Source organism: Nilaparvata lugens, chromosome 5 (assembly GCF_014356525.2).
Source record: "Nilaparvata lugens isolate BPH chromosome 5, ASM1435652v1, whole genome shotgun sequence".
Lineage (NCBI taxonomy): Eukaryota > Metazoa > Arthropoda > Insecta > Hemiptera > Delphacidae > Nilaparvata > Nilaparvata lugens.
This window is the reverse complement of record NC_052508.1, coordinates 53,113,809-53,140,071: the sequence shown is the minus strand read 5'-3', so window position 1 is coordinate 53,140,071 and position 26,263 is coordinate 53,113,809. Positions and strand designations below refer to the sequence as shown.

General features: G+C 33.5%; 1 protein-coding gene across 1 annotated transcript in view; it reads left to right on the top strand.

Annotated features, from left to right (window-relative positions):
• LOC111055355 (serine/threonine-protein kinase RIO2) overlaps positions 1-26,263 on the top strand; it is a 47,721-nt gene that overhangs the window by 6,534 nt on the left and 14,924 nt on the right. The gene's annotated exons all lie outside the window — the stretch shown is intronic.

Genomic DNA, 26,263 nt, shown 5'->3' with positions numbered 1-26,263 from the left:
ACAATTTTGACAATTTTTTTATGAACAAAAGAAATTCCAATTCTAATGAGATACATTGAAGCAGCAAGGTTGATCTAAGGATTGAATAATATAGGCCTACTGTGTAATAAAAGAGTAAAGCAAATCTTTAATTCAAATTCGTCCTTTATTTTCTATACTATAATAATTCACTAATTGGAAGATTCCGAGAACGAACCTGATAAATAATTTACTATAACTAAATTCAATCGCACTAAAAACTTTGTAATTTTTCATTGCGTCAAAAACATATGGTAACCTACAAACTAGCAAGGAAATTGATCCAACCAGTCTTTTGACCGTGTTCAAATAATTTGATCGCCCGTTCGGCGGCAGTCAAACTTAACCATTGGTTTGACCGTGGTTAAACTTAACTGGTGTTGGTGGAACGAATTATTTCTGATTTGACCAGCTGATAGATTTTAACCATGTTCAAATGCCTTGACCAAGGTTGGTGAAACGGGGCATAAAACGTTTATTATTTTGTCTCTGGCACAACACAGCCCATCATCTGACATTCGTTCAACATGCTCTTTCAATATTGTTTCTGATACTTTGCAACTCTCTCATTCATAAAGAATCTCTGTGTGTAGGGAGCTTCCTTCAAGCTCTCTAGGGAGTTTCCTCCATTTAAGGATCTAGGGAATCGGGAGTTTATGTTATTGCAAATATAGGAATATCACCCCATGAACCATAACTCACCCATATGCCGTTTCAAAGTCACGGAGGCAAAGCTACAGGATGCGTACTGTACACATTTTGTTCGACTCAAGTGTCAGGAACACGCGCATCTCACTTTTCATCAGTTGTATGCTTATTATATCTTACAAATAATGATAAAGGTGCGATGATTATGATATGTATATGATTATGATGTGATATACTTATAATTAAGTATATAATTATACTGTATATAATTATGTGATGTGTATATGATGTGATGATTATGTGTGTATGATTATTGTATCTTACAAATAATGATAAAGGTGCGTACAGACTTATTCGCCACGAACAAGCGAATCAGCTGATGGAAAGCTTATTATATCTGTATCATACTTAGTATTCGCGTGTTCGTGGCGCATAAGTCTGTACGCACCTTTATGCGTCCACACTGGCTATAGGCAAGCTGTGTTTGTTGGTTGAAACTAAAAAACAATTACACAGTTTCCTTATAATAATTATGTGATGATTATGTGTGTATGATTATTGTATCTTACAAATAATGATAAAGGTGCGTACAGACTTATGCGCCACGAACAAGCGAATCAGCTGATGGAAAGCTTATTATATCTGTATCATACTTAGTATTCGCGTGTTCGTGGCGCATAAGTCTGTATGCACCTTTATGCGTCCACACTGGCTATAGACAAGCTGTGTTTGTTGGTCGAAACTAAAAAACAATTACACAGTTTCCTTATAATAATTAGGTAAGTTTGTCTTATAACTGTATGTCAAACAATAAAATTGATTATTAATTAATTTGTAACTGAAGTTCACTTATTAATAACAAGCATGTATGTCAAACATTTCCTTAGTGTGAGCGATAAAAATAACATTAAATTTTGTTAACAATAGAATACCTCAAGAGAGGATTCATCAGCAAGCTTATATATATTCAAATACTCCAAGAAAAGTTTATCCAATGAATTAATAAATGACATGGATGTATAAAAATCACCATCAGTATGAAAGGTGTGAAGCTTTACAAAAAGATTACCTGGTCTTACTTCATAGTTCCTGATTTATGAAACAAAAAAATTGCAGTTGGTTAAAGTTATGTCTTTACACTTGGAACAATAACAATTTACAGGCAAGTATAATGAGGATCAAAAGCTGCACTTACTCAAAACTTTTTCCAGCATACAAATATCCAACAAATGCATCCAAGTCCATTTGCCCATTTTTTCTGATCTCATCTAAAAGGGCTGTCCTGAACGTCTCTGTCATAAACAATGAAAATGATTATTAATACAATGATTTGTAATGTCTTAATAGGGACATGAAAATGGAGATAAGATTTTTAGAAAAATATAATACTAGAATCGATAAATACAATGTAGAACTGGATAATAATATTACAATAAGATCCACTTTCAACTGGTTTCAAGCTTTCCTTATAAAATATCATCAATGATGCTATTTCTATGTTGATGATCTATTCTATTTCTATTTGAATTTCCATTCAACTCATGCTGACAAATGAAACTGAATCTCACTATGCCTATAGCTTTACCTACACAATAAATAAAAATGTTTTTGAATGTTCAGAAATGCTGCAAACACTACCGGTAGCGAATAGTTAGGCATGTTAGGCATAGTTACTACTTGATACCGTAATGAAAATATGGTAGTTATGATTACACTACAACCATAATAATTCTACTATGTGGATGTAATTCTATTATGAGGATGATGCTTGGTCTGTCATTAGATCACAGTAAATTATTCTCTCCATAAAACGATATGTTGATTCCCTATGAGAGAAGGTCGATTGATAATGTGAGAAGGTCGGAATCGTCACAATTGTTGAGCATTAATTAATATAAGCAGAGGCAATCACCTTCTCCCATTAGATTTGGATGACAGAGATCGTTCTCACTGGAAACCATAAATTGGAGATCATGAAAGTCACTATCAAGAAAAATATTTATCAGGAATGTTGAAAGTTGAAGTAAATATCACTATAAAAAAGTAAGCATTGGAGAGTGAAACTAATTCTGCAAATTACTAGCACTTTCAATGTAAATAGTACGTGATCCTAAAGTATGATCACATTGGATGCGTGTATGTGCAAGTTTACGTCAGATAGTGAATATCACTAGGCTATATCACAGCGGAAGGATGGCAAATCAGTGTAAAGTAAAGCGCGAAGTCAACTTCTCCGTCCCATTCTGTATAATGTGGACAAATTCTATTAATTTCATGAACAATTGAAGAATCATTTGATAAAAATTTATGTTACCTTTGTCCTGTATCATTTTATCAAATTTTCTTGAATTGTAAACGCTGTTCACATCTCTCTCAGTGATATATCCATCTTTGTCATCATCTAGATCATTGAAAGTTTCTGAAAAAAAAGAACTCGGTTCAATATGTAATTAATTTTTCAACTCAACATTTGTCTCGAAGTACTCTTAACTGCTGAATACAGATAATAAGTTAATAATTTGATTGTCAAGTCAACAGACTTTATTCCTGTTGTCAACAGATTGTTGATAATGAATCCAATGTGATTCGATAGCTTGCTCCAGTCGGTGAGTGGATGTTTCATATTTTTAACAATTATTCCAGTCTTCAAGTTGTCATTTTAGTGTTTAAACTTGATGAATGCATATAGCAGTTCGCGATGAATGAAGAAATTCAGCTATTTGAAATCACCACGATAGGTATTATTAATTTTAGTTGAGTGATTCCTTGTAGGAATCATGTTACTTCCATTAGCCAACACTCTTATTTTCATCAAAATTAAGCATAGATAGATTCCCACATATTGGTATCAGTGTCCGAGTCCGGTTCAGTGAAAATTTTCTTCCTATGAGTTCTGATTGGACAATTCCCATTCAGCGGCGATGGTTGAGTGTAATTGGCCAATTAGAGATCATGAGTAGAATAATATTTCTACTTGTCAGACTGAGATACAAACACTGGAATGTTGAAGTCTACCTTCAAATGTTTGAAGTGAGCTCTGTCAAGCAGCCACTTCAGCAGTTTTACGAGTAAATAGCATTTCAAATATTCAACTAAATAAAGGTTTCTATTCTTCAATATTGCAACGAAAAGTTGGTATTTTTTCTGTAGTCATGATCAGAATGATTCATGAGTTTGCAATAACTAGGTACTGTAGGTTAATAATATTATAGAAATTTGATCAATCTTACCTCTGCATCTATCTCTATCGGCATCTGTTATTTCCTGGAACACAATAACAAGTAGTATGTTATAACTATGTTATTGAAGAAATCAAAATACATTCAGTTGATGCTTCTGAAAGAATTTGTGAACATATTACCAGAGAAGAATGTCAAGTAAATGAAATAACTAACAATTCTTTGGGTAAAATTCGAATGAACTACGATAGAACTGAACAAAAAAGCTTGACATTTTTTTTCTATAACTGCGCGTAATACAAGAATTTACATACTCAATTCTCCTCGTAAAACAGCTTATTTCTGAGGAGAATCTACTTTTTCGCTCGCTAACCATCTGCCATTTTCTTTACGCTCGCTTATCATTCGCACATGCGCAGAAAAGTTTCTTTACGCTCGCTAATCAGCTGTTGATAAGCAGCTCGCTGCTGACCAAAAGTAGGTCAGATCTTAACCTAAAAAGTCGGTAATTGACTATTGTACCGGACTACCGGTTCTGCAGCCATAATGGATATCAGTGTAGACTAATTATTATCAACCCCGCCAGATATAAGTTATTTAACAGGTTTGCAGTTGTAGAAAAAATTTTGTATGTAATTCGCGCATAATGCTTCTTTATCGCTCTTGCAAAATTATCACGCTCCGCTTAGCATGAAAAAGTCGCGCATTACGCTCTTAATACATAAATAGCTATTTCAGAACACAGTATCTAAACTGTATGTCATTATTGTAATTTCTTATATATTTTTTTGTACTCTTTATATTGTACATATGTGTAGTGAACAATATAAGCATTAGCGGTTCCAAAAATATGTAGAATTCATTAAAATTATATTATTGCTTAGGATGTTATCAATAGATATAAAGAATGTTATCATTCGATATTGAATGTCTGTATATTATTAACTATACATCAAAAGAAATAAAGAAAATGCAGTCATAGAAATGATTACACAGGTGCGGCAGAACCGATTAAGCAGATTGTTTTGATTGTCACATCAACTGTGATAGAGATAAAATCATAGAGGATAGATAGCACAAGAAGATATCTCATGGTATACTTATTTTATGTTCCAAATTTTAAGCTGATTATATTATATTAACTCAAGCCGATTACGGTCGCTTACTGACAATTTATTACTGTTTTGGCGGGTAGATAGTATAAGAACGTCACAGTATGTAAAGGTGCGTACAGATTTACGCGCCGCGAACATGAGCAATTCACTTTTAATCAGCTGATGACAAGCTTTTTATATCTTAACGTTTCTGTAAAAATACACATATAGTCAGCTGATTAGAAGTGAATTGCTCATGTTCGCGGCGCGTATATCTGTACGCACCTCAAGACTATCAGCGTCACATAGCTCCACGAAAAAATACTTCTAGGACTATCAGCTTGAGTTAACAATGAAATTTGGAACATAAACGCCCTATACCTATACCATAGGATATCTTCTTATGCTATCTTTTCTCTATGATAAAATTTAGCCAGTGGTCAATTATTGTTCATTATTCAATCACATTTATTTGCCTTAAATCTATCTTCAATCTTTGTTTTGTTTTGAAAAACTGCCAAGACCGTAAAAATAAGGGGAATACCGCCAATATCTTAAATTCTTGAAACGAATGAGTCGAACATTACTAACATATTTTCTCTTATCCACTGCAAATCAAAGATCAGATTTGGTTCTACAATTCAAGACCAAGTACATCAGCTCATCAGTTCATTCGTCGAGTTCAAAGCCAAATTTCAAATAGTTTGAACTCTCATAAAAATTTTAAAAACGCCAAAGAAAGGAAATTATGAATCTTATTGAAAATTTCTCCCTCTTTGCAACCATATCCTTAGATTAATTCGAATCATTCAATTATTAGTAGAGTCAAAAGTTTTCATGTTCTTCAGAAGCAAATAAAGAGTACATAGAATACTAATAAAAGGGTGCCACCTCTCGATATAAAAAAAGTGGTTTTTTCTATGACTTGAAAGAACCCCGGTTATATCCCCGATTATATATATGACTTGAATTGACATATTATGTGGTCCGCGATATGACATTCATTGATAATTCCCCGGTCACTGCACTATGGAGAAGACCAGACAAGAGTTACATGAGTGATTTACTACTTACCGCATTTTTTGATGAAATAGACATGAGTATATTCATCGATAAAGTAAGGATCAACAGATTCATCACCTTCAACATTCTTAATCGAAACACGTCAGCCGTTATTCCAAGGGAACCTAAAAATATAAAATGGAATTCATTTTTTTAAAAATAGAGTTTTTGCTCAATATAATTCATTATTTCACTATGAGTTTAATGTTCTTTTCAGAACAAATTAATGTAATTATTATAGTAATAAGTAATTGTATCTATTGCACCATAATTTTCAGGCTACGCTATAGGTACTGTACAATAAAACTGATTTTCCTTGAATAAAAAGACAAACTAAAGCAGAAAATAAGTTGATTCTTCATCCATTTCAAAATAAATTTCAAATAATATTAGATTTGATTAGATTCTCCACGACCTCAATAATTTTTTCTCACATTTTACGGTCACATGCGATTAAATACTCTTTTAAATTACTTAGCACACACGAGCACACTTTTTTCATAAGAGAGTATACAATAACATATTATCAGAGAAAACTCCTATAATTGTATTCTGTGATATTATGTTCCACTCAGTTTGGGAAGACCATAACAATTTTATCGGCGATACCATTCATAACAAGGAACAAGCATCAGAGGTGAAATACAAAACCAAAAAACCTACTCCAAAATAAAAATTTGTTTGTGAATTAATATTCTCAAAATGAGCTATTCTAGTACTATCGATTCTAGCTACGACTACGCTATAAGAATCAGTAATTAGAAATCTTGAAAAAAATTATGCCCTGTTCCTTTAAGCTCGGTCAAGTGACATGAACATGGTCAAGCCGGGTACGATTTGCTTAGTGCGCACTCGAATATATCGATAGTAACTCAACTATTCACAAAGAAAGTATGAAAATGTTTCCAGTACACTCTTTGAGAACCATACCTGATTTGACCATGCTCAAACTGTCTTGACCGAGCTTGGTGAAAACGGGCATTAGACAATTATTCACTTCTTACCGTTTTTAAGAGCTGTTTAAAATATTTCTCACACACAAATAGATCCTACACAGAATATTTGGGCGAAGCACTTTACTTGTGAAACCACTTCATTAACTTATAGCAGAATCTAATGACACAAATTGAAAGGCTACCTATTTTTTCCACATCACTTACCATAATATAATATGTGGAGGCTGATTATTGGTCGAAAATTGCCAGCAAGATACTAATTATTACCATAAAGTCATGCTATTGAATATCACACCCTAATTTTCCTGAAATAATCATTATCTACCTTACACAGTCAATGTTGGCTGGATATGAGAAGCATCGATCTTTTTATGAAAGAATGCTGACAGTTTGAAGTGAAACTCGCCAGAGCTGAATGAAATATCTCAATTCAAACTTAATTCACTCATAATACGACGGTGGGACAAGCAATGTCAAGGTTATTAGTAAGTTGAACTGTTACTCATATCAGATCAATATCAAAGATTATAAATTTATTTGTAATAATCTCACAAGCTCCAGTAAGTCAATAACAATTATATCACACCTGTTTTGAACTCCTTTCTCCTCAAGTCCACAAACTCTAATGAGGTTTGTTAAAACGCAGATTTTTGCCCCACTTGTTGGGTGACATTATGTTAAGACGTGCTTCCTGGGGGGTTATCTCTTATGATAGAGTCCCACGTTGTGAAGCCATTATGTAGAGATGTGGATTGCCAACCATTCATATGTGGTGTGGTATTTTTGATATTTATAAGAGCGGTTGCTAAAATCCCTATTTTGCAAATAAATTCGCAAAAAGTTAAGGCCGTCCGGCTCACAAAATTGCTGGGTTCAAACCACAGCTCTAGCTCAGTGGTAGATGCATGAATTTTCCAAATACAATTAATCACCACAGGGTTCAATGACTGGTGATTAATAATTCTTACCGCTGCTTCCGTGAAGTTCTTGAAGAATACCAATAAGGAAATCAAAAAGATAGTTGATGACTGATTACCAGTAACCATGTATCCAATCGAGAATAATGAAGACCAACTATGGTTTTTTCTAGTTGATTTTTAAAACGCACGTCATGAATACAGGTATTCACCAATTCATCCTTCTGAAATTCCTTAGAACTTACAACGCCAGTTCTTGAAGTTCTCTGGATCCTTATATGATATAACTGGAACCTTATAAATATAATTATCAATATGTTCTTTTCTGGCGGACTAGTATGACTATAGTCAAAGGATGATAAGTACTGAATGCTCTTAATAAGATCAATATTAATTGATTCACTAATTTTATGTGCTGCAGAATATTTTTTCTTGGTACCAAGACAGCTCAAACTGTATATCACGAGATGAATTAGGATATAATAAAAACTTCTATGATTTTGTATGCTGACATAAAACACAAAATATATTCCCATAAAATAATATATATATATAGAATATTCTTATATCTATAATTTTCTTTAAATAAGTTCTTTTCTATAAATTGAATGATTATCATAAGGCTTAATAGCATTCACCATTGAGAGCTTTAAAAATAATAAATTTGTATTTAATACTGATAAGTGGACTTCAAGTCAATTCAGAATTCTACAACTTAAAACCTGTTTGGTTTGTAGATTTAACATGACATACTTCGATCAATGAGCAAATGATAATTAAACATACAATGATCTCAGGATTTTTTATAAGTTTGTGCCGTGCATGGAAGTAAGCTTCCTACATAAATCAAATAAATTCATAAAACGTTCTTATAGACTATATGATAGCACTCAACACGTTGCAAATTTTTTAAACTTGAATTAATTTATATAGCGCTTTGATCAATTCCCCAATTCTTATTAAAAGGCCTTTAAAAAACGAGCTCGTTTGAACTAAACACTCACAGTATTGATGTTCTTGAAGGTCTTGTAGAGTAAATTAATTATTTCCAATAATTAACTAAGCAGGTCCTTTTCATCTCTGCTGGGCTCCAGATTTCTTATAAATTTCTCTCAGTATCATAAATATATTATGGGAACCAATTACAATTAAGAACTCTTTAACAACACTGAGTTCACAGATAAATGAACATTGATTACAAATAGTTTACATTTAAAAAAGGGATTGGCTTGATAATTTTAAAATTTAATAGGAAGAAAAAACCCTAATTTCCATGTGCGTCCTCACAGATCGGGATCACAAGCCAAAGAGAAATGATTTTCAGAAAAATTTCATCTCTTCCTTGAACGATTTGTAAGCTTCCTTCTGATTGGCTTTCTAATTTTAGTAAGACTCAATACAATTGGTTACTTCAGATTCAGGGTTTCTTCAACTTTGTTATAGAAAGATAAATAAAACGTTTTTATATAAATAAATGGAGTGACTGTCTTAGATTATTCCAATAAATAAATCTCGATATACGATACTATCAAGTAGTGTACATTTAATTTTTTATATGAGCTTTGTGTACTCTTGGTTTTCATACTTTTTTAGATTGCAATAAATACTCATGCAGCAATAATAGTTGTCCCTATTTATTTACATGAACCTTCCCTAGTGTATATAATACATATTTTGTGAGTAAACTTTATAATTCAATTTATACTGGTTGATCGAGCAATCAGCTGATTCGTTAGGTATTGATTCAAATAACTATCGATTTATCCTAGATCGATTGATTCATTTAAAACAAATACAAACAATTCTAACCTCAAATGTACATGCAAACTTTTATTTTTTATGATCTGCCAATAATAAATAAGCCGCTTCATAATTTCTAATTCTGCCAATGGATTCTCATTATTGTTGAATTACAATTTTGCATGTTTTTTCTTATCGCTTTAGATAATATGATTACTCTTTATCACTAATAACATTCGATTTTACTTGAGTGGTACTTTGAGTCTTTGACTAGGCTATCTTTCCTTTCTATTTTATAATTCCATTAAAGCTCAATAGTTCATTTCAAAAATATTTTGTGGTGCTAAAATACCACGTGACAGGTTGAACTGAGGACAGCAGAGAATGTTGACAGAGTTCGTGAAATGTTCATGAGGAGCCCTAAGAAATCACTGCATCAAGGATCTCGTGGCTTCCATGGTTTAAAAACTGAGATCTTTTCCAAGAACCGTTGCAACAGAGTAACGTAAAAGATCACTTTGACAAGATCCTTGATGCAGTGATTTCTTAGGGCTCATCATGAACATTCCACGAACTCTGTCAACATTCTCTGCTGTCCTTGACGTTGATGGTCTTCCTGATCGTCTTGCATCTGCGACACTCCCTGTTGTAAGAAATTTTGAATGGCAATTTTTAACAGTTTTTGCATCCAGTGTAGCATTGATCCCTCGTTCAGTCCTCCACCACCTTTTTACTCGCACCACAGATCCCCAGACCTCATAACGAGCTGCTATTTTGGCTCGTTCCTCCACAGTCAAGAGAGGGGGCATTTCTAAATTGAAACAAATGAAAATTCGTTTGAAACCCAACCTCGAGGAGCGCTCTATCCAACAAATGTAGTTCTAATCAAATTGGTTCATGAATAAGGAAATTATAGTTGTATAAAAATGGGGAGTGACTTATCAGACATTCTGTATCATATAATACATACTAGTGATGATATTAATGTTAATATGAATATCAAAAAAGTATTGTGATAATTAGTAATCATAAGTTGTACTGTTAATTTGATGATGTTTATCTGTTTTACCTGCTATATATAATTAATTACAGGTATCAGTAATATTTTATTGCACAGTTTTTTCTGTTAATTGTCTACCTGCTGCGATTTACCTGTAAATCAATATTGATTCCTTATCAAAAACCAAGCAACAGGCAGTCTCGAGTTGACGAGGCGTAATTGATTTCTGTGTCGGTCGATTTCAATTTTAATTTTTTGTGCCGGCAGGGGACGGTCGTCTGCGGCAAGGGTTGTAACGAGGAACCCTCGGACAGATGCTGTTGGATCAACCGGAGTACGGAGCAAGCTGCAAGGAAAGCGGCAGGCAGATGATGCGGGAGCAGCACGTGCCACAGCTGGTCTCTCAAGTTCACTTCACACTGGCAGTATTGGTACAATGCGAAACAGTGAGAAAATTGTCAAGGAATGCTGACAGTGTGACGCAGCGTCAGATCTATTCGGATCCACTTCAAAATGTCAGCATTTGTTGAAAGGGAGGCATTGATCATATTTACAACGAATTCTGACAGTGTGACGCAACATCTGATTCAGTGAGATTTGCTTCAACTGTCAACGTTCCCTATGAATATAACTTCAATGCTTTCCATTTAACCCATGCTGACAGCCTGAAGTGAATTTCACTAGGATGTTACACATTACTCACACACACCAAATGAGCCATTTGTTGGTCGGTGGCTATCATCATCATTGAGACAACTAGGCCTACTTCCGCCTGCCTCTTGATCAGGGCTTGACACACATTTGCCAAACGAACATCTGCATAGATAGGCCTAACATGCAGGTGAATCATAGATGGCAGTTGTCCGACTGAGTTTTTTGTGGAAATTGAAAATTTATTTATTTATTGAAAACAAGAATGTGTGTTGTTCAAAAAACATTGGTTTAGTTGTAGGTTGTAGGTCAGAGTTTTTTGTGAAAATTGAAAATGAGCTTTTCTTGGTATTGTTTGAAAATCATTTGTTTAGTTAAGTTGAAGGCCTGAGTTTTCCGATGAAATACAGTTGCAGCACTATTGAGCTAGATGTCATCATAGACTAAGTAAACTGATCTACATTATAATTATTTATATGTTAGATGTGTGATGTCATTAAAGAAGCATTGGTTTCGTTTTAGTTTGACGTTAACACAGATTTAAATAATAGATTACCAATCCTATTATATTAAGCGAGCAATTTCTGTATATATCTGGTTATTTTTATATCTGGTTATTTATGTTTTACGGATCTCCAAAATGGCTGTAACGATTTTCACGAAATTTTGAACATAGTAGGTTCATGATATAAAGATTCGATTGCACTAGGTCTCATTCTTTGGAAAACTCGCTGAACGACATTAAAAGGATAATTCATCCTTGAAAACAGATGATAATTTCGTCGTCTCTCGATAACAGAAGATGCGTGTGCCTGTATGGGAGAGAGACAGAATTATTTCCAGCTGTGTAATCATAATCAATCAGCGAGAAATTTTATCTATCTACACAATTTAATCGATTTGATCAATATAGATATGATTTTTTGACATGACATGATAATCCTCCTAAACTAGAGTATATCATAATATTTTCAAAGTTGATCATTATTTTACAATTTTTTTTTACAAAATTTTTTAATGATGTGCGTGATTAGTGAGTGTTATTTTGATATTTAATTTGGTTTGTATATAATCTAAATTATATATTTTTTGTTTTCAAATGTTTGAACAGAAAATTGAACCTGAATTCAAGTGTATGGAACATAACCTACTTTCTGGACTCTTTATAGTGTATAAATCAAAATTCGGGAAAGAAACAGTTTTGGGCTGTGCTGTTAGTACTTCCCCAATCATTTTAAAGAATTGTGTTCGGTTTATCAAAAGTCAATAAATAAATAACAAGCGAAGCTCGGTGCACCGATATTTTAAAGTTAGCACAGATTATTTGATCTATTAAGGGATTCAAATAAATAGAAGCAAAATCACTATTAATACGAGGAAACAGTTCAAAGAGTATAAATGGTCAAGTTGTCGTTCTGAATTTTTGTGGAGTTTGAAAATGAGCACTATTTAGTATTGTTGAGCATTAATCTGTTTATATTGTGTGTAGGAATTGGATTGTTAATTCCATTCTGAGCAAATCTTTTTCTTCTTTTCTTCTTCTACCTTTCAGGGTTTAGGCATCTGTTCCGAGAGTCAAATTTGCCCGTCTTTTTCTTGGACGCCCTCGGCCTCTCTTGCCTATTGGGTTGAGCACCAATTCTGGTAGCCTGACTTTATCCATTCTGCTTAAATACTGGTACCATTCCAATCTACTCTGAGATATCTTTTCGTTTATAGAGAATACTTTATGCTGTTTTCCTATCTCAGTATTTATCTTGAGAGCAAATCTTCGAGAAAATTCATTTGAAAAAATTATTTATTTAGCTTGGATAATCGATGTTAACAAATCTACGATTTATAGAGAGATGTTTATGATTATTGCTTGATATCATTTTCTTCATATACTTTTTTAAATTCATATTACTGTATTAATATACACTGAAAACTTGTCTACTGAATTTCACAACACTATATATTTGGTTTTTCATTTTCATTTTCCTTTAGATTGTAATTGAATCTGAGAAATATTACATATAACTGATTCACTCCGCGGAAAACCCATGCAATTCCATTAGTTCCTTGAATTTTCCAAATATTAAACCATTTCTCCCTTTCTTGTAATGGTTGCCTCCGTTAATTCGAACTGGGAATCTGAATACTAATAGCGCATGTCCTACACGGTCTGCACTTACAACAGGTGCATCCAACTTATTATTCAAAACACAAGGTGCTACAATGTGAGAATTCTCAAGAAATCCGTTTCCCTAGAAGTACGTTGCTACCGTTAAATACGTACACCGGCAATGCTTCATGGTTTCTGACTACAGGGCCCCGGATCTTATGTTCACTGAGCAAACCTATCTAAGATTTCCAACAAGCATATCACATATTAGAATGCTGGCCTGAACCAGTCTGCCAACATGAATGAGGTAATGAGTTTCTAGGAGTTACATATCTTGTGAATTGTACAAGAAAATTTCACTCAGCAATCAGAATTCAGAATTCAATCAGCATCATGAATTTTAGATAATTTTTAGGGTGGCGGCAAGAATGAAGCCTCCCGCATCCCAGTGCGAATCGCATGACGACAGCAATCTGAACCATTCAAAATGAAGATAAAAAATTCTTTAATTGGCGGAGTTAGGGCTCTCAAGTCCTCTCTACCACTCAACCTCGAACCATTTAGCTACCGCTTAAAAATCCTCCCGTTTCCGTTGCAATCATGGTATTTGCACTGGCGTGCGCAAGGTTTAATCCATACTTCTCCATCATTTTAATAAATAGGCTCTATACTCTTATTCTTCTTTTTCTTGTTCTTCTTCTCCTTCTGCGGCTAAGCATTATAACAGAATAACAATACATTATCAATTTGCAATATTGATTTATAAAAATTATAATAATGGTTGTAGTTTTTAGTGAATTTTTAATACTTCAGTGTATTTCGAATTATATCGAAGTGCAATGAAGCTAACTATAGATATCCAGCAGTGCGATAAAAGGTGGATCATTATTACCAAGAGTGCAACAAGAGCCAGAAAATAATGGATCGTGAAGTCTTCCTCATCTGAATTCAATATGAGTAAGGCCTTAACAATCGGCAAAGAATGCTCACGGCCATTGACAAGTTTCAATCATGGGCAGGCATCTTTTTCCTGCCAGACGACTTTACTGCAGTAGACACCTCCACAGCTTATTTTTGCAGTGAGACATGCACCTGACCAATAATTGAGAACCCGTATGTGCATGCAGTTAACCGAGGACACTCATCAGACTGTCATTGTTGGTTATTCTTTTCTTTGAACCGTTAGACGATTGAAAATGTAGGTCTCCTTGCGATCATGCAGCATTACAAGCACTTAACAACACCGGTCCACAGATGCCATAGTGAGATTCACTACAAACTAACAGCATTCCTAATAAATAACTTCTATTTTAACCCATTGAACCAATGCTGTCAGAATCTCACCACCGCTGCACTAAACCTAAGATGCGGGACAGACGTCCTTGTATTTTTAAGATATTTTTTCGAAAAAAGACGATCAGATGCTCCAGTGACCTTATTTCCTTAGGAACTCGTTGCAGACAAGATGGAATGGCATGAGGGCGCACCTGATTGCTTTCCTTTGTTTATGCAACGATTTGCGGCTTTTTATTGACCAGTATTTTCTCTCTGGAGTGTTAACGATTCTCAATGTGCAGGAGTACCACAAAGATTGAACATGATGTACGACACTATTCATCCCCATATAGATGAATATGTATACAGAGAATGTAAAAGAATAAGCTATTTCTATAGCTCACTGTAGTTATTCTTTCAATGAATAATTTTTCGAATCACAGCAGTCATTGAAGTTCTGTTTTTGAACATCAAATTAATTTTGACCTGAAGTATTTGATACATGCAAATTTTTCCATAGACTGAATAAATTATTTGTACTTGGTCTCGCATCGTATTGAGAGAAGTCAGAAACAGATTCAGATCAGTTAGAATACTTTAATCGGAGGTTCGCTTTTACATCAACCATTCTCATTGAATCATTCAAATTGAGTCAAATATATTATTGAATTTATTGATGCTGTTCTCCGTGACGAAACACTATAAAATAGCTTTGTTGTGTATCTCAGTGTCTAGACTACAACAAAGTTATTAAATTTATGTTCCTCCGTCCTAGTAAATATAAGGCGAAAAATGAGTAATGAATGATAAAATAAATTTGGCTTAGTTTGAGTATCATCTCTCTCAATAGTATGAGTAATAATTCCTTCTCCATCTCATTATTTGATAAACTTCCTTTCATGATTATAAATTATGTTACCAAAGTCCACTCTTTACTAAAAGCATGGTTGAAGAATACATTAGGACATTTCTTTTAGGAGAATCGAATATCGATAGTAAAAGTCGATTTATAACGTATTCGATAATTTAAAAATCTATAATGTTGAATTTATAATGTCATCAATGGACAAATTACCTTATCTAATTCATTATAAACCGAGAATCACCTGAAGTTATTACTCTCTCAAGTGAGAAGAGAGATCTGCAATCGATAAATTAATCTCATCAAATTAGTAAAAATGATCATCATCAACAGAGGAATTCACTTCAATCATATAGGACATGATGTAATCTACGGAGAATTGACAATACTTTAATAGCTTCTATAATAAGCGAAAATCCATATGAATAGATTCTAGTTCTATCAAATAAGAAGACTAAGAAATTATCAAAACCACTGATTTATTGAAAGTTAGAAAGACCGGTTTCGGTTGTTACACTATTGTCACTCTCCGATAAAACTTTTATCACAATGGTGTAACGACCGAAACCGGTCTTTCTAACTTCCAATAAATCTGTGGTTTTTGACAATTTCTCAGTCTTCTTATTTTATATGAATAATATATAAATATCAGCACAATATCAACTTCTCAACTACACAAAAAGATTTTAATTCCATAGCTTTCACATGATCATGTAAAGAATTGATCCGATTGTATTACAGTATTTTATCTACGTTATTCTCATTCACATTTTCTACCTATTATTTTATAAGATCTTCATATTATCAAAGATTAAACTATAATGATGATTTAGCTACTCTGTGATGCTACTTTAATTTTCCACTTTCAATGACCACACCCTTTCAACTTGACTAAAGAAGTAAAGATTACCTACGATTGCGCGCATACCAGCTAGAAGAGAGGATGTTCTCTACCGGCCAGCTGTCTGGGGAGGAGAAGGAGGAAATGATAGTAGTTTCCCGGGAAGGGGGGTCCGTTGTGGCAGGGGGGGGAGCGTCCGTGATTCCTTGCAGGTGTCCACAGGTGTGCTATGTTCGGGAACTGCGCTACGTGATTTCTAGCCGCTCCCGTCTTCAACTCTTCACGCTCTTCTTCTCCTTCTCTTCCTCTTTCTCCTCCTCCTCCTCCTTCTTCACGAAACAGGTGTTGTCCCTTTGCAGTGCATCCGCGACTTCTCTTCACCCTTGACCTCCGGTCCGTGATTCCTATTTTTCTGGCCCTCCTTGCTACTACTTCTTCCTTTTGTTTTATCAAAAAGCGCTACATGGAACTCTCATTTTTCCCCTGTCTTCTATAGTGAGGTCCATGTTATAATGACAGTATTTGATCAACTTTGGTTTTGCTATCCTTGTCTATTATTCCACAAAGCCGGTGCTACTATCCTTTTCTAGGTCCACAACGATGACAATTATGTTTTTGACAGTTTAGAAATAAAATTAATTAATGAAGAGAATGGGAATCGCTATTCTTCTATCTTTATCCACTGCCATTATAACGTATAGGATTTTCATCATCATAATGTCAACCTCACGTGCATAGGAGAGCTACAGAAAATAGTGAGATGCATTTTTGAATCTCATACCAACAATCTTTCCCAAAGAATCCGAATATAGTAATAGAGTAATGCGAGTACAGTTGAAAGAAGGCGCTTATATTGTAAAAACACTTCACTCACATGGGCTACTTTTTAAATTAATAGAAACAATATAAAAATCTTGAAGCACCCTTATTCATTGGAAATTCATTTTATTTTATAACCTGACGATGGTGTGATCACCGAAACTAGTTGTTGAACTATTTAAAGTTTTTTAAAAAAATAAAGGGTGCTGCAAGATTTTTATATTGTTTTTATTAATTCGCTTATATTGTACTACATTTATATGAATAATGAATTTATTGCCAAATACAGGAAATATTTTTACGAATAAAAATAATCCTTAAAATACAATAGTTTCTGGCGTGACTGGAAAAAGCAGCCTTGAGCTTCAGCCACGAGTTCTAAAAATAAGAAATACATTTTTTAATCTAATAACAGCAGTAGAAATAACAGCAATTCTGTTGATGGATGATAATCTATGGATGCTGAATTTTATCAATAATCCAAGTACTTGATGAACAAAACATAAATGCACAAATTAAAATTATAAAAAAATTGAAAACTGTATATACATTCAAACTATATTATATATTATATCAATTCATGTAATGTGATGCTAATAGAGATAGGGAGTGAGGAGGTGATAAATCCTTAGTTTGTAGAAATAGATCAATGCACAATTACTGAAATCAGTATTTAGTAGAGAAGTCAATATAAACATTATTTTATGTCAAAGTCAAATAGCAACAGTTACTGTAGAGGTAGATTTCATTATATTGAAAGTCGAAAAATTCTTCATGCTAATGTTTTGGTATCACAATTTTTATTTTTCCCGGTTTTCTGGGAGCTGGAGAATCGTCCATCATACTGGACCATACATTATACATAAATTTGATTTCTCTCATCAAAATTAATATTTAGTTTGAAATATTTGATATTTAGTTTATCTAGTAACGAATATTTTGATGTACCGTAATAATTATTAGATCTTACACGGACAACTCCAAGGATAAAGATTAAATTTCAATCCCCATAAAATGGCATGATGATAACGGAGTTTTATAGGATTTTTGGTTTCTTTAGTTCCGTTCCAATTATTCCTAACGTTGAACGAATAACCTGAAATTACTATTTTATAATTTCCTGTTCTCACTCACTCCCTTTCTTTCTCTCTCACTTGCACAAAAACTTTAGGTCTCTATTTTGCTGATTGTTTTTGGTCATTTAGACTATCGTACGGCTATGAAGGCTGAAGTCGCACGATAATAGGCTACTTCTCCCAGCTTATTATCAACTCAACATTTTATATAAGTCGATATCACTAATGATTAATATTACCAGTTATAATTTGGAAGGTTCCAATCTCCAATCTAACATCTTCATTAGAACCATTATATCTCTTGCTCATAAATTGAAACGGAAGACCCCCCTTGAGAAAACTAGTTCTTTGGAAAGTATCGAAACCGTGATCTAATAAAACATGATCAACTTACTTGTAGTAGAGACTTTTTCAAACGAGATTACTTCTCGGATGATCTTGTGATCTTGTAAAAAACTGAATTATCCTTGATCTGAAGTTTTCGGAAAACGATGGAGATAATTTCGACCTTCTAGTGAGAAGGATGAAGAGATGATTCTATATTATACATCCTTCTCTTTCCACTCTTATAAGGAGATAAATTACTACCATAATGAACCATGACGGATTCAGTGAATTCACGTCCGCCAAATACCATTCATCTTCTATACGGGTTTTTAATAGTACATCACGATCACTCCATAAATATTGTTGAGCAAAGACGCAGTCATTCAGGCAGATTCAATCGGCGTAATGATCGGGTTCGGTCAAATTCGTGAATATTATCATTAGCGAAACTTTTCCTCAGTTTAACCTGTTACAGAAATAGGCTTGTTTTTCGGACGAATATGGTCGGTTCTCGGTGATTTTGCTATACGTGGGCACGTGTGGATATCCGAAATTAGCTCACGATTCGTTTGGTCATCTAGAATAACCAGGAATTCATTCCGGCTGCAAACGAGTTGCTGTAGTTGTTTCCTTTTTGATTATTTAGGAGTAACTTTGAGTTAGTTTGAAATTCTCCAAAAAAATTACTGAATTCAATCTCAGAGTTTTCATTGAATAACAAAGAAGAAAATTGTCAATGATTCAGGATAGAGATACTGAATACTGTTAACCTTGACTGTAGACTTGTAAGACATATTTTCTATACACTTGTTCTAGAAATATACGAGCTTTCCAAGTAAAACGTCTATATTGTCAGAGTTTGACCAGAAATGGAAAGGATTGTGAGAGAACAACTGAAGAGATAAGCAACGTTGGCGAAAATATTTATGTTTTCTGAATCAATGAAGCTGTTTCAATTTAATGAAATATCAATTAGAAGCAATTGAAATGTATGTATTCAGGGCTACTTATTTCTATTTATAAAATAGCATTATTATATATAGTACCATTTTTTGAAATGAAAATTCATTTTCTAAATAAAATTCAAATGTACGTTCTATTTCAAATTTTTTTGAACATCGAAACTAGTAGTTTTAATTTGTGTTTTTTATCTACTATTTTATAATTATTCCAAAAAGGGTACTATAATGTTATTTCATGAATAGAATAAATTAATTTAGGTGAAATTGATAGACCTGATACAATCCAATACAGCAGCAAATCAATTGAAGTTATTCAGTTATTCATCAAGTGATAGCTCCAATTTTCAAATACTACTCCAACATTCATACACTTTAAAAAGAACAGAATTTAGCATAATTCAACTTCAATATCTCCAACACTATTGTCAGAGATGTAGACTTATTCCATACAAACAAAATGTATCGCTTTTCATAGAGAAATAGTATTTCATTTGCACACTTTCTACTATACAGAAATTGACAAATTAGTCTTCAGGCCTACTGACTTGTTATTTTTTCGAATTTCAGAGCCCAATCGCGGACAAATCAATTTGTAGCAAGCAGAGTCGTGAAATGATCGTTAAAAGAGCTTTTTTATGGGGCGGAAAGCTGCTTCAGTTTCAGTAGTCAACGGCTTTTCAAGCATTGACACGCATCAAATCACACGTTACGTGTTTAGCGAGTTCCCCTAATCAATGTGTGGGCTCCTTTCTACCCCATAAACGGGGAACCACCCAACCTGTCATGCTCATTATCGTCATAGGAATGCTGCCCTGTGGTGGTTTTTGAAAAAAATATTTATATTTTATTTTCGAATCTTTGTTAACATTCTTGTTAAGGGAGATTGAGTTGCTAAATTTTTATTGTTCGAAAATGGTTGTGATGAATTTAAAACATTCAATAGTTTTATTTTGATCATGTTGATTGAATATTGGTGTGAAAGTATTATATGGAATATTAACGATACATTTGAGTAAAATTTGAACTATTCAATAGTTGTATTTTAATCATGTTGATTAAAATGTAATCATTTCATGATAGTGTTAAAGTAGGTATTATTTGGAATATGTATGTATGATAGCCTACTAGACAGTAAATCAACTAGATTGTCCAAACGAAAAAAGAGCAAAACCAATTTAAAAGATTCAAACCCGTCGATTGAGTATGCTTTGATCTTTTATATCGAGTGAGCATAATCATATTCTCATCCTCATCACGTATTTTCTATCCAAAACATTTTTATCAATCCAATCAGTGTTGAACTAAGATTTTCCAGTAATGAATTTATAAGTAAGGAAAGCAGGAAACTTATTAACTCTTCAATTCCAAGTGAGTTGAATAATATTTATTTCAAGTTTTAATTTGACTTCTTTCAAACCAGGTGACACACCGATACGACAGATTTTGCATGATTCAGCAGGAGAAACTTATTCGCTATTTGATAGAATATTATCATTATGCCATAAGGATATGATTTTCATATTGAAACAGGACATGAGATGATCCACCTTACAAACTTTCTAATGTCATAAGAATCAATTATTTGAGAGACAATCCATAATATTTGAATATAATTTGAGGCAATGAATGAATAAAAACTGTCCAATTGATAGGGCCCATTGGGTGTAATTATTTCCATGCTATATTGTTTTTCATTTTATATTTTTTGGGTATTGTGAATAAATTGAATTCAACAATAAGAGAATCCTCAGTCAATATGTGCAAATGTTCTATACAGTTCTACATAGTAATTGATTACTAACTCAGTAAATTATCTAGTGAGAATTAATAACTCCAGAGCAATTGAACAATGAGTAGCAAACACTCCAATTAGAAATGAGAAGACATCACTCAAGCTGCAAACCAAATTGATACGATGCAGTATGTTTAGCACACCTTTTAACATCACAGGTGATAAGGGGTAGTTCTTATGACAGGTGGTGTAGCAAAGGTACACCGGTCTAATTAGACCCACACACCATTCAAAAGTCATCCAGTGACCATCTTTCGTGGTCTCCATCTGGTTCCGCGTAAAATGCTACAGTCAGTTACACTTTCAACCGCCAGCATTCGTTATGAATTGGATCTATGCTTCCCTCTGGACCGATGCTGACAGATTAAAGTGGATCTGACAATACAGGTGAACGGAATTTGGTTAACAGACGCTGGCTGCTTTGCTTACCCCAATTGCAGCGGCGTCTACAGGTGCAGTTTTCATCTACTTTGGTCTACTCTGGTCTAAACTAAGGCTGGAAGCGTCATCTGTCGGCAGCTGGACAAAACGTCCAGCTTTTATCCAGCAAATCACCTGGATCTGCGACGATTCATCTGGTGAGATTTGCCTAACACTGTCAGCATTCCCCATTCATAGCATCCACGTTTCACATTCTACCAACGCTGACAGTTGAAAGAGTGATTAGGCCCACTCTTTGGGCCGGAACACAAGAATGATTGGAAAGCTGGAACTGAAATGAGCAGCTTGCATTAGATGATAGCTGGTTAATGAAACTAATAGCTGTGGAATTCGATTGATTAGCTGAAAGTGAAACATTTTTGAGCTCTCTCAATCAGTATTATGATTTTTGGCTGTTAATAATACATTTAAATGTATGATTTAATAAATGTATTGTATTTGTACTCTATTATTTTATTAATTTCAAAGGGTACTATAATATTTATAGATAAAAGAAAGTAGCCCTGAATTCATACATTTTAAGATAATAAATATGTATGAATTGAGTGCATGAGTTTTTTTTTTTGATCAGTGTAGAAACTAGAACTACAATTGCAATTCAATTGAACACAGCGAAAAAAGTATAATAAAAAACGATAAAATAAGTATGTTTGGCTTACCATTTACAAATTCAATAGCTGTGGAATTCCTTTTTATGGGATGAAACCAGTTGAATGTGACTAGAGTAGTTGTCATGAGTACATTCACGATTACACAATCTGATACACTTCAATTACTCTGATTTTCTCCATGAATGACACGAAATCATTCATCTCTCACAGATTGGGTAGAGAGTTTTGGTAGAGAGTTAGTGGGGAGGATATTTTTAATATTCTTCCCAAAGAATGGACATTGATATGTCCAAAGCTCCGCCAATTTATGTAGATGCATAACAATATGATTATTATCTATAGTTATTATATTACAAATTGCTTTTCATATAATATACAGTTCAATAGTTATTTTCTTAGTCTATATTATGTAAATTCATCTATAACTTTGCTGTATTGTAAGCTATTGTATACAAGTGTATAAGCCAGTATATATTGTAATCTACATAAATAAAGTACTCAATCAATCAATCAATCAATCAATTGGGGTTTGAAGATAACTTTTAATTTAATGAAATGGTATCGCCTATGTCAACATCTACCAATAGAGAAATTACTTCTAGCTCTGAGTAGTATACAAAGTCCTTACACACTTCAGTAGGAGAAAGAAGCATACTAAATAAAGAGATTTGAACTAGAAAATTAAGTAACAAATTCCGTAATAATTGTTAGTGGTAATAATCACAATTCCTCATATTTCACAGATAGGAAATTTAGTGAGATAGCATTACATTGATCTGATTGGTATCGTATAACAGAATGAAGTCTATACAATGATGAAAATGCATCAGCCAATGAGAGCTAGTTTCTGGCGTAGACTTCGATAATTTGTATTGTTCTCTTGAGAAATGATGATTCTAAAAATTGATTGATCCTTAAGGTGCGTACAGATATACGCGCCGCGAACATGAGCAATTCACTTTTAATCAGCTGATTATATCTGTATTTTTACAGAAACAGTAGCATACAGTTATAAAAAAGCTTGGCAGCTGATTAAAAGTGAATTGCTCATGTTCGCGGCGCGTAAATCTGTACGCACCTTAACAAATACCAAATTCATTATTAATATTATTCCCAATAATCAATTATTTTATAATGAATTTGAAACTTATCAGAATCAAAATCTGAAAGCACTACAAAATGATAGTCCATCTTAAGAATGTAACTAAGCCTCAACTGGCTGACGCTTGAGATTATCAATTTCAAACGTATTTTGATTAATATAGTGTAATGAATTTGAAGATCGGTTTTCACAGACTTTCACATCCAACATGATTGATTTACTAAGTGGATAACTTCATATGTAATCTCTCCATAACGTGATCCTGTATCAAATATGATGAATAATTATTGTACTGTAATTCTACAATTCATTCACATTTTTCATATAATTATTATATTCTGTTCCAAATTTCCATACTTATAGAATATTACCATGATAGGATACGTAATAGTTTGCTATTCTTCTAAATGAATCAGAGTGTTGATCAACTGTTTTTTATTAAGTAGTGCATTAGTACTAAAAAGTAGTACAAAAGTAGTACATGTGGAGTATTCGAGTATAAATCCCGATACTCGCACTTATCGCCGTATCTTCCAGGATCTTGAATTATGATCCTTGAATGATGATCTTCAGCTATCAAGACTCAGCTCCTTCAGCTATTTATAAATCGATTCAACGTTATGGCTCAGAGATTTTTCAGGCCATTTTTTCCTAATATCATAACTGGAGAGTTACGATTTTGGACCGGTTCAATAAGCGGACTGAAAACCGGGGTAATTTCCGTGAAGAGTGATGGGTTTTACCTTCTGCTATTCACTCCAAACTGTCAGTATTTCTCATAAATACTTTGGTAGTGCTTCTCATTCAACCAATACTGACAGTTTAAAGAGTAAAGTTTTTACGAGCTATCCGTTCAGCTAACCGATTTCGTGGATTAACTTCATTTAATCGTCAGAATAGCCATAAATCAGTTTACCCAGTTCCCAATGTTTAAGACATCCCAATAAACGTCTTAATTTTGTAGTTCCTTCTTGTGAGTCTCTATATCTTATATACTCTTTTATATCCACGTCAGTACAGTACAATCTTTATTGAATTTTATTGTAGCCAAAGATGTTTCAATAAAATTTACATTCGCTAATGCAGCAATACAACTGCTGTCTATAACCTCACTAGTAAATGATAATTCTCACAGTACAATTTTCAGTGCAATAAGATAGGCAATGATTTCAGTACTTGTACATATCAACCACAAGTAGAGTGAATGAATTTAGCCAATATTCACAATTTTGGATTATAAATTTGTATGTGTTTTGAAAATGTTTGATAAGAAGAATAATAATTGGTGAAACACAATTTTGCAATATTTGCCAATTTTGTAAAATGCTTTTATAATGGGAGATAAGCCATCAGGAATATTATGTGGTTTAGTGGTTATCTGTATTATAATTTCTTCATAAGCTTTCTCATAATGGTAGTCAGTATGAATATGATGTGAATGAATACAAGAAGAATTCCACTGAATTCAATAAGTATCAAAGTAGTTCTTGATTGTTTTATATTATGTACATTAAATCATTTCATGTCAAATAGTCCAGTCCAATATATTAAGAAGTAAGCTATTGTAAAAAAAGATATATTACCAAAATAATCCCCATTCATAGTAGCTAATAATATGACTTATGTTGGCCGACTCATCAACGACAATACAACTTATTTATGAAAGCTCGTTGGTAACAGTCACAGTGGCAAATGAGGAACCGGAAGAAGACAAAAATATAGCAGCAGCAGGAAAATTAAACAGATCAATGTGTCAGTTGCAGACTAAGCCATGTGCCACTGAGGCATGTGCCATGTGTATCCGTATATGTTACACCTGTGCCATCCACACCTGGTACCAGATGCACCATCACCTTGCACATAGTCAACACATCAACATATATATTATGGTGGCAGATCATAGTCATATATTTTGAGTCAACTTAGTCAATGATATGCCTCATCTTTTCAATCGAAGAGGGGTTTCCCTTCAAACAACCGCTGAACGTATGCTCATTTTCATAATTTGCTGTAACGAAGTCGATAAGCTGTTATAGCTTCATTCTGGGTAGTCGGTCCACTAATTCCATGTCTCAATTAATGGTGGTGTGATATGTTGCAATTTTCTAACAAATGTTTTGCTGTGAGTGTTTGCACTAGAATTTTCTGGAAACTAAGTCAATATACTTTATTAGTATCAAAGTATGCAAATTCAATTTGAAGTCAATATACATACATTGTAGCCTAATCAGAAACAAAATTGGCCTCTAATTTTCATCTCTCATTTTTCTTATTAGCAGTTTTACAAATTACATATTTTTTTTCAAATCCATTTCTCAAGTCAGCATTTCAAATCATTAGAATTAGGTGTAATAAACTCGAGAATTGAAATGGAGAATATAATCATAATGTGATTTCCATATCAGTCGTGGCCAGTGTGTAACAGTCGATGTATGAGATCTATGGATTAAGAATTAATGCAAATATAACTTATTGAGTATATCTTCAATATGTCCATTATTACTGTTCAAACAACTAGTCAAATTATGTAAAAGAGATTACTCGTTTGCGGTATGCTTGACATTGAAGAGTACATCCATATTTTTATGTAAATGTTGCGGACTTGTGACGTGTGGTGATTCAAAGAATTTGAATGCAATGAAAATTAACTAGAGGATTTTTCAAAATCGAATGACCCGTTAAGTTTTGTAATAGGAACTATGTAAGGTCTATCTTATGAAATTGAAATAGACTGTACAGAACGAATTTCTCTTATGTAGGAATTGAACAATATGCAAGTGTTTTCT